The sequence below is a fragment of the Piliocolobus tephrosceles genome, chromosome 16, assembly GCF_002776525.5.
Source record: "Piliocolobus tephrosceles isolate RC106 chromosome 16, ASM277652v3, whole genome shotgun sequence".
In the NCBI taxonomy this organism is placed as follows: domain Eukaryota; kingdom Metazoa; phylum Chordata; class Mammalia; order Primates; family Cercopithecidae; genus Piliocolobus; species Piliocolobus tephrosceles.
The window spans coordinates 73,077,092-73,087,596 of NC_045449.1; the positions used below are offsets into that span (position 1 = coordinate 73,077,092).

Genomic DNA, 10,505 nt, shown 5'->3' on the forward strand with positions numbered 1-10,505 from the left:
AAAAAAAAAAAAAAAAAAAAAAAAAAAAAAAAAAAGACAGTCATGAAAATTCAGACCCACCTGCAGCAGCATTACTCCCAGTGGCCAAAAGGGGGCAGCAGCCCAGGTGTCCATCAAGGGATGGACAGAGAAGCAGAATGTGGTTCCCCCACCCACACATTGGAACCTACGGGGCCTTAAAAAGGAAGGAAATCCGGACACAGGCCACAACGTGGATGAGCCCCGAAGATGTTATGCTGAGTGAAATAAGCCAGACTCCAAGGGACAAATACTGTGTGATCCCACTCACGTGAGGTCCCTAGAGTCATCCAATTCACAGAGATGGAATGCGGGATGGGGACTGCTAGGGACTGGGGGAGGAGGGTGGTTTCTAAATTGGGGGATATTATTTAATGGGAACAGAGTTTCAGCTTTGCAAGATGAAGAGTTCAGGAGACGGAGGGTGGTGATCTTTGCACAACAATGTAAATGCACTTATACCGCTGAACTAAAGATGGTCAGGATGTCAGCTTTTGCTCTGTGTATTCTAACATAATTAAAAACAAGTGTGAACAAACATGTGCACCCACTGAGCTCTCACTGCGTGCTGGGCACTGTGCTGATTCCTTCCCACACAATAAATAAATACCTCTCCCCTTCCATCAACAGCTCTTCAAGAAACATGTTACTGTCCCATTTCATGGATAAGAAACCAAGACCTAGAGGTTAAGTACGTGATCCAGGATCACTCACTAACAAGACAGAGCCAGGGTTCTATCCAGATGTTTCTGGTTCCTGGTAAGCACTACAGAAATAGACGGTGTTGGCCGGGTGCGGTGGCTCACGCCTGTAATCTCAGCACTTTGGGAGGCCGAGGCGGGTGGATCACCCGAGGTCAGGAATTTGAGACCAGCTTGGCCAACATGGTGAAACCCCTTCTCTACTAAAAACACAAAAAATTGGCCGGGCGTGGTAGCAGGCACCTGTAATCCCAGCTACTTGGGAGGCTGAGGCAGGAGAATCACTTGAACCTGAGATCGCACCATTGCACTCCAGCCCAGGCAACAAGAGCAAAACTCCGTCTCAAGAAAAAAAAAAAAAAAAGAAATAAAATAGATGGTGAAAGAAATGAGTGGGTGAATGAATGAATGACATCAAGTCCCAGGCTTTATATACCATTGAACTTGCCTTGGTTACCATTGAACCTGCCTTGGTTTGCAAAGGTTTTGTTTTGTTTTGTTTTTGAGACGGAGTCTCATTTTGTCGCCCAGGCTGGAGTGTAGTGGCTGGATCTCGGCTCACTATAAGCTCTGCTTCCCAGTTTTACGCCATTCTCCTGCCTCAGCCTCCGGAGTAGCTGGGACTACAGGCGCCCGCCACCTTGTCTGACTAGTTTTCTGTATTTTTTTTTTTTTTTTTTAGTAGAGACGGGGTTTCACCGTGTTAGTCAGGATGGTCTCTATCTCCTGACCTCGTGATCCGCCTGTCTCGGCCTCCCAAAGTGCTGGGATTACAGGCTTGAGCCACCGCACCTGGCCAAGTTTGCAAAGGTTTTGACTGGTGGTAGTTGGGATGCCTTTTAAAACAAAATAATATTTAAAATAGTCCCAAGTAAGGGGCTTGACTTTGGAGTGATGGAAATGTTTGGAAATGAGACAGAAGTGGTGAATGTACTGAATACCACTGAGTTGTTCACTTTAAAAGGTCCATTTTGGCTGGGCACAGAGGCTTACGCCTGTAATCCCAGCACTTTGGGTAGCTAAGGCCAGAGGATTTCTTGAGCCCAGGAGTTTGGGGCCAGCTTGGGCAACATAGTGAGACCCCATCTCTACAAAAAAAAGATTTTTAAAAATGAGCCGGTTTTGATGGTGTGCACCTGTGGCCCCAGCTACTTGGGAGGCTGAGGTAGGAGGATCGCTTGGGCCTGGGGCTAGAGGCTATAGTAAGCTGTAATCACACTACTGCACTCCAGCCTGTGTGATAGAATGAGACCTTGTCTCAAATATAATAGTTCATTTATGCTACTATTTTTAATTCACCAAATTATTTTAGAAATATATATACCTGAAATTGAATAGAAATATACCAGAAATATGTTTACTGCTTATGTAGTATATGGTTGCATAAATATACACACAAACGCTTTGCCTGTGGGCAGCATCCTCTGAGTGGTCTTGGGGAAGTGGGGGTCTCGGGGTCTTCAGCCGGACTTGTTAGGGCAAAGATGCTCACCACCTTGTGCCCCCTCAGGTGCTGATCCTGGAGACTCTAACCTGCAGGCCAGGGATTTGGGTTTCTTTTAAACCTGATTTTATTAAAAGTCCCCTGAGCATTTTCTCTTCTAAGGTTTGTCTGCTTGCCTCCTGAAATAATGAGTCACATGGGCTGGAACACTGACCTGCCCAGACTCATCAACATCTATTTCCCTTTATCTTTTAGAGAGAAATGATAGTTTCTTCCCAAGGAATGGTGGCTAGGGGCAGACCATCTGATAAATAGATGTGATTAATAATGAATTAATTAACATCACCTTTCAGCTGACAATGAAGAGAAGCTCCCACACACTAGGTGCACGTACGTATGTGTATGCACCTGCGTGTGTGGCACACAGTGTGCACGTGTCTGCATGCATGTGTGCATGTCGGCCTGTGTGTGTGTGTGTGTGTGTGTGTGTGTGTGTGTACTTGGCCACACATGCATCTGGAGGACCTGGGAAGGATCTCCACGAGGGAAGGAACATGAAGTCAGATGCACCACCCACTACACAGCTGCCTGCGACTTGGGGTTTTATCCATTATACGAAGTTTTAATGCCCCAGGGAGCCCATTTCTCAAAGAAGCTCTTTGGAGTATATGTTTGCAGACTCCTTTATAATGTGAATAATCATTTTCTAATTTCTGTTTGGAAAATTAATCTTCTTGTTTCTTAGAGTGTAGTATAGCATTTTGGAAATAGGGTCGGTGGCTAATGCTGTCTCAGTATTTGCAAACAGGCTTGAGGGACTAGTTATGGTTTTTCTATGCAATGGAATGATATTCAATCATGAAGAATGAGGTTAATAGCAACATACAAATATGTTCCTGAAAATACTGTCTAGCAACAACAGGTTACAAAACAAAATATATATATATATGTATATACATACACATGTAAATATATGTATATATGTACATATATTTATATATAATATAAATATAAATATAATATATTTATATATAATATAAATATATGTACATATGTACCTATATATTTTGATATATATGTGCATATATAAATACAAATAGCATGATCCTGTTTTTGCAGAAGGATTTTCATACTCTTTTGGGTTAAAAATTATTGCTAGAAGATCACACACACATCACACACACACCGAGGTGTGAGCTGCCGTTATTTCTGACAGATTGATACTTCTTTGTTTTTCTTGTCTGTATTTTCCACAAAAACATCTATTTCTTGTGTAATAATAAAAATATGCTGACCTGACTTTAATTGAAAAAGAAAATTATTGATCTTGCTGAAGGTCCCCAGACCCTCCTAACCCCAGGGGAGGGAAGATGATGGGATTAGAATAAAAGAGGATGGAAGTCAAACCCGGGGTCTCTGTTCTTGGTTCCAACTCCAAGATTCTCAGAAGGTGCTGGTGGCTGTTGGGTTGCATGAGGCAGAGCTGGCCGTGAAACGGGCGCTGTATTCTCGAGGCAGAGTCTTGCTTACACCTGCTTGTGTCTGTGGGAGAATCAAATCCTTCACCTCCTTCACTTGCCTCCTCCCTCCACCGTGTCTCACACTGGAGCACTCCACCATTTTCCACGGACGCTATCCTGAGCCCCATGCTTAGAGGGCTGGGTGGACTCCGCTGTGGCCCTGCTCTCAGAGGATGCTGTTTCAGGAGCGTGGGGGGCCGCCGCCTGGCCAGGGCAGGAAGCACAGCTCTGGCTATTTTTAATCAATCATCAGCCCCTACGATGGTGGCCCCCAGTGGCTCAGTTCCTGAAGATCAGGCAGATGAAGCAGAGCCAGTAAAGGGTTCTTGCCTGTGTGGTGGGGAAAGGGAGAGGTGGGGGCAGGGGACTTGGAACCCTGCAACCAGCCAAGCCCTGCCATCATAGCTCTTACTGGGATGAAGGGATCAGTTTCGTCCTGCCTTTCAATCATTATGTTTTTCTTTTCTACCCACCCAATTTCCCAAAACAGAATCAGATGAGAAACCCTAAAAAGGTCCACCCTAAAAATAATCAGAAAATAAAAAACCCCAAAAATAATCAGAAAAATCAAGACGACGCACAGCCATCCGTTTGGGCTTGCTGTTTAGTTTCAGAGCCACGTGTTTCCACCTACATTTCCCAAGACAGGGCAGAGCCCTGCCCCCCTTGTCCGCCTCCTCTGGACGGACGGACGTGAAATGCGCTCGGCTGCCCCCTCCAGCGAGCCCCTGAACAGGGGAGAAAGACTTTGGGGAAGTCATGGTCAAATCTTTCTGCCTCTCCCTTGGCCCTTTGTCATCCTCCCATACAGCCTGTGTGGGCTGGGGCGGGGGCTGGACCAGCTGCACAGCTCTGAGCTGAACAAACTCCTGAAAGGGCAGGGAGCCTCCACTGGGCCATTTTTCAGATTTTAATTCCATTGAATGAAACTTAAAAAGGCCTTTTCGTTTGCTCAGGCTGAATTCCCTCTCTGCCGTGGGCAGCCAGCCTCCCTCCAAGGAGAGCAGAACAACCAGCAGAGAGTGCACAACCTGGCTAACCATCCAGGGCTGACCTACCGTAGCCTCTAGCGTCCAGCCCTGGGCAGCGGTTGTGCAAGCCAGTGACTGGAGACTGCCCAAACTCTGCCGTCATTGGCCGCCGTGCTAGAGCTCAGCTAGGGTCGAGTTTCATAAAAGCAGCAGCATCCACAGTCTGACTTCATGTCCAGCGGGTGAAAGCCAGAAAACATAGACGAAATCTAGCCAATAGGGCCCCATGCTCCGCAGAAAATATCCTGACCTGAGGCCTACAGGCAGCGGCTGCTGCGGCCAGATAACCCCAGTCTGAGCCTCAGCTCTGCCAGTTCCCAGCTGGGTGGCCGTGACCTCCCTGAGTCCTGCTAAGAGCACCCACGCACGGCAACGGCGGAAAGTAAATGAGACGGGGCTGTGAGACATTTCCCCAACCCAAGCCACTCAACAGTGCTAGCTGACAATGCGCCAGGCCAGGGCGCCTCACACATCCATGCAGAACGCCAGCCACGGCCCGCATACGTGTGACTCTCTTGGAATTCGGCTAATCCAGTGCTATGGAGCCTGCTGCCAGCCCACCCTGGCACACCTGCCCTTGGAAGCGCCCCTCCCCTCCCTGCTTTGTTCCTGGGGCTCCCTTCTCTTACTGTTTCCAACTCAGGCTAAACAATTCCTGCTGCAGCCTCCAGGCCTGGGAGAGGATGAGGGTGGGGTCCTCCTTGGGGGCCATCCCAAGGTCACTTCCTCCCTTTCCCTTCCACACTGCTGAGTCGGCAGAAGGACGGGAGAGGGTGCAGGCAAGAAGGAAGGTGTCAGAAGGTCCAGGGTGCCCTCCCTGCCTCCCTCTCTCCGCTGCCCACATGCCAACAGCCCCACCTGAGCCAACCTCCTCAGCCTCCCGTGCCGGGTGCCCTCCTCTACCCCCAGCTTGACAGCACCTGGGAGAGCTTTGCCATGCCTGGTCCTCAGACCTGCCAGCCTGGGCGTTGGGCCTCTGTCAGGAGGAAGATGAGAGGCTGGGGGAAAAGGGAACCCCTCTCCTGGTCTGGGGCCCGACATCCACGACTCCTGGAGAGTCTGGCCCCAGGCCTCTGAGGGAGTTTTCTTTGATATTTATTAACCCACTTTCTCTCTTGGCACTCGGAGCAAGGAGGGAACCTCAGCCAAGGCTATTAATAGGCTAAGGCCATCCCTGGGGAGAAGAATGAGCTCATACCTACAGCACAGGTGCCAAGTATAATAAAGGTTTCCGACTCAGGCCTAAATATAGGCTGCGGCCACCTCGGGGCGCAGAAGGAGGGCCTCGCATGAGCTGTGTGCGTCCGCCCTGTTGCCATCCAGCTGGCCACCTGGGCAAAGTTTTTTGACACCTGTGCCCAGGACAAGCTCTACCAGGAGATCTTGCGGTCACGCAGTCCTGTTCCATCCTAGGTCAGCCCCAGTGGGAGCCACCCAGGAGGCGGGGGAGGCGAAATGACATGCAATATAAATGACTCCTGTAAACAGAGAGTTTAATAAAAAGGCAGTGAGGGAATTTATGGGCAACCCAAGGATAATTAAAATTATTTATCTACTTACCTCCCTTGCTGGCTGATCAGTCTATTAATTATCTATTATACACTCACTGATTTGCGTTTTAGTGAGGGGACTAGAGAAGGGCAGGTGAAAAGCACAGAGGAGTTGTGGAACCCCATGGTGGGGACCCTCCTCTCTGCAGACCAAAGCTCCCCCTGCAGACACCCTCGCTCGTCGCCCCTCATGGTGGTGGGCCACCCCGAGGCCTGGGAGAAGCCCCCATCTGAGAACCAGCTCGGGGGGAGCAGAAAGCACTGTGTAGAGAGGTTCCTACCTGTTTGCAGAGGGATGACTCCAGCAGCAGGTTCCCAGATGGAGGGGCTGCAGACCAGCTCTGGGAAAATGGTGGCAGAATTTCCTCTGGCTGTTCTGACTTCACGCTGCATTTTAAAAAGCAAACAAGAGAACAAAACGATTTTCAATCTCTGAATATCTGGAGTGCATCAGACGCACGCTCTCCCGCACTCTTGATTGAAAATATTACAGGACAGAGTGTCACGGGAACTATGTCTTTTGAACGATACAAACAGGAACGCGTTAGGCTGGGAGAAGCTGCAAGAAGGTGTCCCTGTCTCCCACCTCACGGGTAGAAGATGCTCCAGCTCTGCGGCCCCGGATATTGCAGGTGAGACTCACTGTATCAAAACCGAAGCTGGGGTCAGAGGGGAGAGTGCCAGCAGATCATGGGGTCAGGCTGGAGGTTGGACCGATGGGGGAATGGCCCAATCGCCTGTCCCCAAGGTGGGCCCCCGGTCTCTCTCACACCAGCAGAGCCTCCTTGGGGATGAATCCTCAGCACCAGCCCCATTACCAGGCCCAGCTCCCGAGTGCTGGGCTGCATCCTAGAGGAAATTGTAATGGTCGGCGTGGGTTGAGCAGCCCCCGTGGTTTGCACTTGCGGCCTAGCTAGGTCCTGGATGGGAAGCAAGGCTGTTTTCTCATCAGAACCCATCAGGGTCACGAGCAGCCGTGAATTCTCCTTCTTGGTCTTAGGCTTCTCTGGGGTTGACAGTGTGAAGGCCTCTGGCCACCAGGCCTCCCTGCTAGACACTGGGTGGGGGCAATGTCAACGGGGCACCTGGCTTCTGCCTGTTAGCGGCTCACTCTGCTGATCTGTGTTGGCTGTGAGCAGGGACTGAGTCAGCCATGGTCCGAGTGTTTCTGTTCCCTCAAAGGCCGCATGTGATGGTATTTGAAGGTGGGGCCTTTGGGAGGTCATAAAGTAATGAGGGTGGGGCTTTCTGAACGGGATGAGTGCCCTCATAAGAGTGTCTGTCTCCCTCTCTCTCCTCTCTTCCCACCTACACCCCCCCAACCCCCCGGTGACAATACACCAGATCTGCTGGCACCTGGATCTCGGATTTCCAAGTCTCCACAACTGTAAGAAGTAAATGTTTGTTGGACCAGGCACGGTGGCTCACGCCTGTAATCCCAGCACTTTGGGAAGCCGAGGTAGGGGGATCACTTGAGGCCAGGAGTTTGAGACCAGTCTGGCCAACATGGTGAAACCCCATCTTTACTAAAATTATACAAAAGTTAGCCGAGTGTGGTGAGTCCCAGCTACTAGGGAGGCTGAGACAAGAGAATCGCTTAAACCTGGGAGGCAGAGATTGCAGTGAGCTGAGATCACACCACTGCACTCCAGTCTGGACAACAGAGCAAGACTCTGTCTCAAAAAATAAAATAAAATAAAATAAAATAAAATAAAATAAAATAAAATAAAATAAAATAAAATAAAATAAAATAAATAAAATAAATAAAATAAAATAATAAAATAAAAGTTTGTTGTTTAAGCCACCCAGTCGATGACATCTTGTTATAGCAACCCCAGCCCGCTAAAACAGAGCCTCACATGGCTTGTGTTCCTCAAAGCACCTGAGAGTGGATTTTGCACAGGAAGGAGGAAGGAAGACAGGGCAGGAAGGGGGTATCACATGATCGGGGTCTCCACTGAAACTTTGGACTCTTCCTCTCCCACACTGTGGCTCCGGCCCTGTGGGCACCGCCCCATCCCCTGCATACACCTCACCCTCCCACTCCCAGCGCTGCTTCTCATACCTGCTCCTTGCTCCCTCTGCCCCACCCATGGGGCCTTCTGGTTGGATTTGACCTCAGGGTCCTTGCACATGTTGTCCCCTCCTCCAGGTGTTGGGTGACACCTGCTTGTTCAGGCTTCCCCTCGGAGAAGCCCCCAGCCATAGTATCGGAAGCCCCCACCCCATCTCTGCCGCTTCTGCTCAGGACCTGTCGCACCATAATATGGTTTGGCTCTGTGTTCCCACCCAAATCTCATCTGGAATTGTGATCCCCACATGTTGAGGGAGGGACCTGGTGGGAGGTGAATGGATTATGGGGATGGTTTCCCCCATGCTGTTCTTGTGATGGTGAGTGAGTTCTCGTGAGATCTGATGGTTTAAAAGTAGTTGGCAGTTCCCCCCTCGCTCTCGTCTCCTGCCACCATGTAAGACGCACCTCGCTTCCCCTTCACTTTCAGCCATGATTGTACGTTTCCTGAGGCCTCCCCAGACACGAGGAATGGTGAGTCAATGAAAGCTCTTTGCTTTATAAATTACCCAGTCTCAGGTAATTCTTCATACCCCACAGTCATGAAGTAGTGTCGTCATTGTCTTTATTTGTGCACAAGGCCCTAAAATGGAAGTTTCCCAAGGACACATGGAGCTGCCGCGCGGTCTCTGTACCCGAGTAGGGCCTGGCAAGCCGCAGATGCTCAGGGAATGAGGAACGAGGGATAAATGTGTGAATGCACGGCTACCCCAGACGCGGTATTCCAACTCCTATTTGCACTCCCTACCAGTAGCATGGCCTCCTTAGCATACATTCCCCACCCTATCCCTAGAGTAGATTTTTAAAGCACAAAGTTGTTTAAAATCTCTGGAAGCTCCCTTCAAGGCCTGGGGGTTAAGTCTAGATTCCTGAGCCTAGGGGTCCAGGCCCTTCACAGTCAGTTTTACCTCCTTCCCAGGGTCCTCTCCCCATGACCGGTGCACACTTCAGCCCTGCCAGCCTGCCCAGGCCAGGGTGAGACCTCCTCTGTGTCCCTAGAGCAATCTGTCACCAAGCTCGAGGCTCCTGTAGACTTTTTCCTGCACTCCTCCCAGCACAGGCTCCCATGGGCCCCTCCCACCCTGTCTCTCTTTTCTCCCCTACCCACCCCCTAGCTCCATCCTGCTCCCAGGACAGTCAGCAGCGGCTGTCCATTTCCCCCCTGCCAAGGGTCCTGTCCTGTCAGGGAGGTGGAGCTCCTGCAGGCTCACAGAGGAGAAGGACCTCTGCCCTCCTCCTGCATTCCCCAGCCTCTGTCCGGGCCTTTCTGTGAAGGGAGCACGGCTCCGTTGCTCACCGGTAGCAGAGACAAGTCACCCCCCAGCGCTGCCTCGGCATTAAACATCTAATGCAAGTTAGGAGCCCATTTTCCATAACACACAGAAACATTGCTGGTTCCAGGAGTTTACTGCCCTCTAGGCCCATCCATTGAACCCTAGTCATCAGCTCTTGGGGTCTTGGGGTATTTGATGGTCAGTGTTATGCATCCACTTGGCCAGGTTCTCGTCCCCTGGGATTCAGTCCAGCACAGACCTAGGTGTTGCTGGGGTGGTACTTGGTAACTGGCTAATGCCTAAAGTCAGTTGATTTCAGCACAGGATATGGCCTTTCATAATGTGGGTGGCTTCATCCAGTCAGTCGAAAGGCCTTAACAGCAAAAACTAAGGTTATCTGGGGAAAAACATTCTGCCTCAAGACTGCGGCACCAGCCGGGCACGGTGGCTCACGCCTGTAATCCCAGAACTTTGGGAGGCTGAGGCGGGTGGATCACCTGAAGTCAGGAGTTTGAGACCAGCCTGACCAATATGCGAAACCCTGTCTCTACTAAAAATACCAAAATTAGCCAGGCATGGTGGTGGGCACCTGTAGTCCCAGCTACTCAGGAGGCTGAGGCAGGAGACTCACTTGAACCAAGGAGGCAGAGGTTGCAGTGAGCCAAGATTGCACCACTGCACTCCAGCCTGGGTGAGAAGAGCAAGACTCCATCTCAAAAAAAAAAAAAGACTGAAGCACCATTTCCTGCCTGAGGTTCCAGCCTGTCCACCCATCCTACAGAGTTCAGATTCGGCAGCCTTCACAACAACGTGACCTAATTCCTGAAAGTCTGTCTGTCCTATCTATCTATCTATCTATCTATCTATCTATCTATCTATCTATCTATCTATCTATC

At 50.2% G+C, this 10,505-nt stretch overlaps 1 protein-coding gene across 3 annotated transcripts in view; it reads right to left on the reverse strand.

Moving 5' to 3' along the window:
* The window catches only part of RBFOX3 (RNA binding fox-1 homolog 3), a 522,015-nt gene that overhangs the window by 212,536 nt on the left and 298,974 nt on the right, over positions 1 to 10,505 (reverse strand). For all 3 annotated transcript variants that reach the window (XM_031934306.1, XM_031934305.1, XM_023211645.1), the window contains exon 3: positions 6,546 to 6,651. The gene's annotated coding sequence lies outside the window, so the exon portion shown is untranslated. The remainder of the gene's footprint in view (positions 1 to 6,545; positions 6,652 to 10,505) is intronic.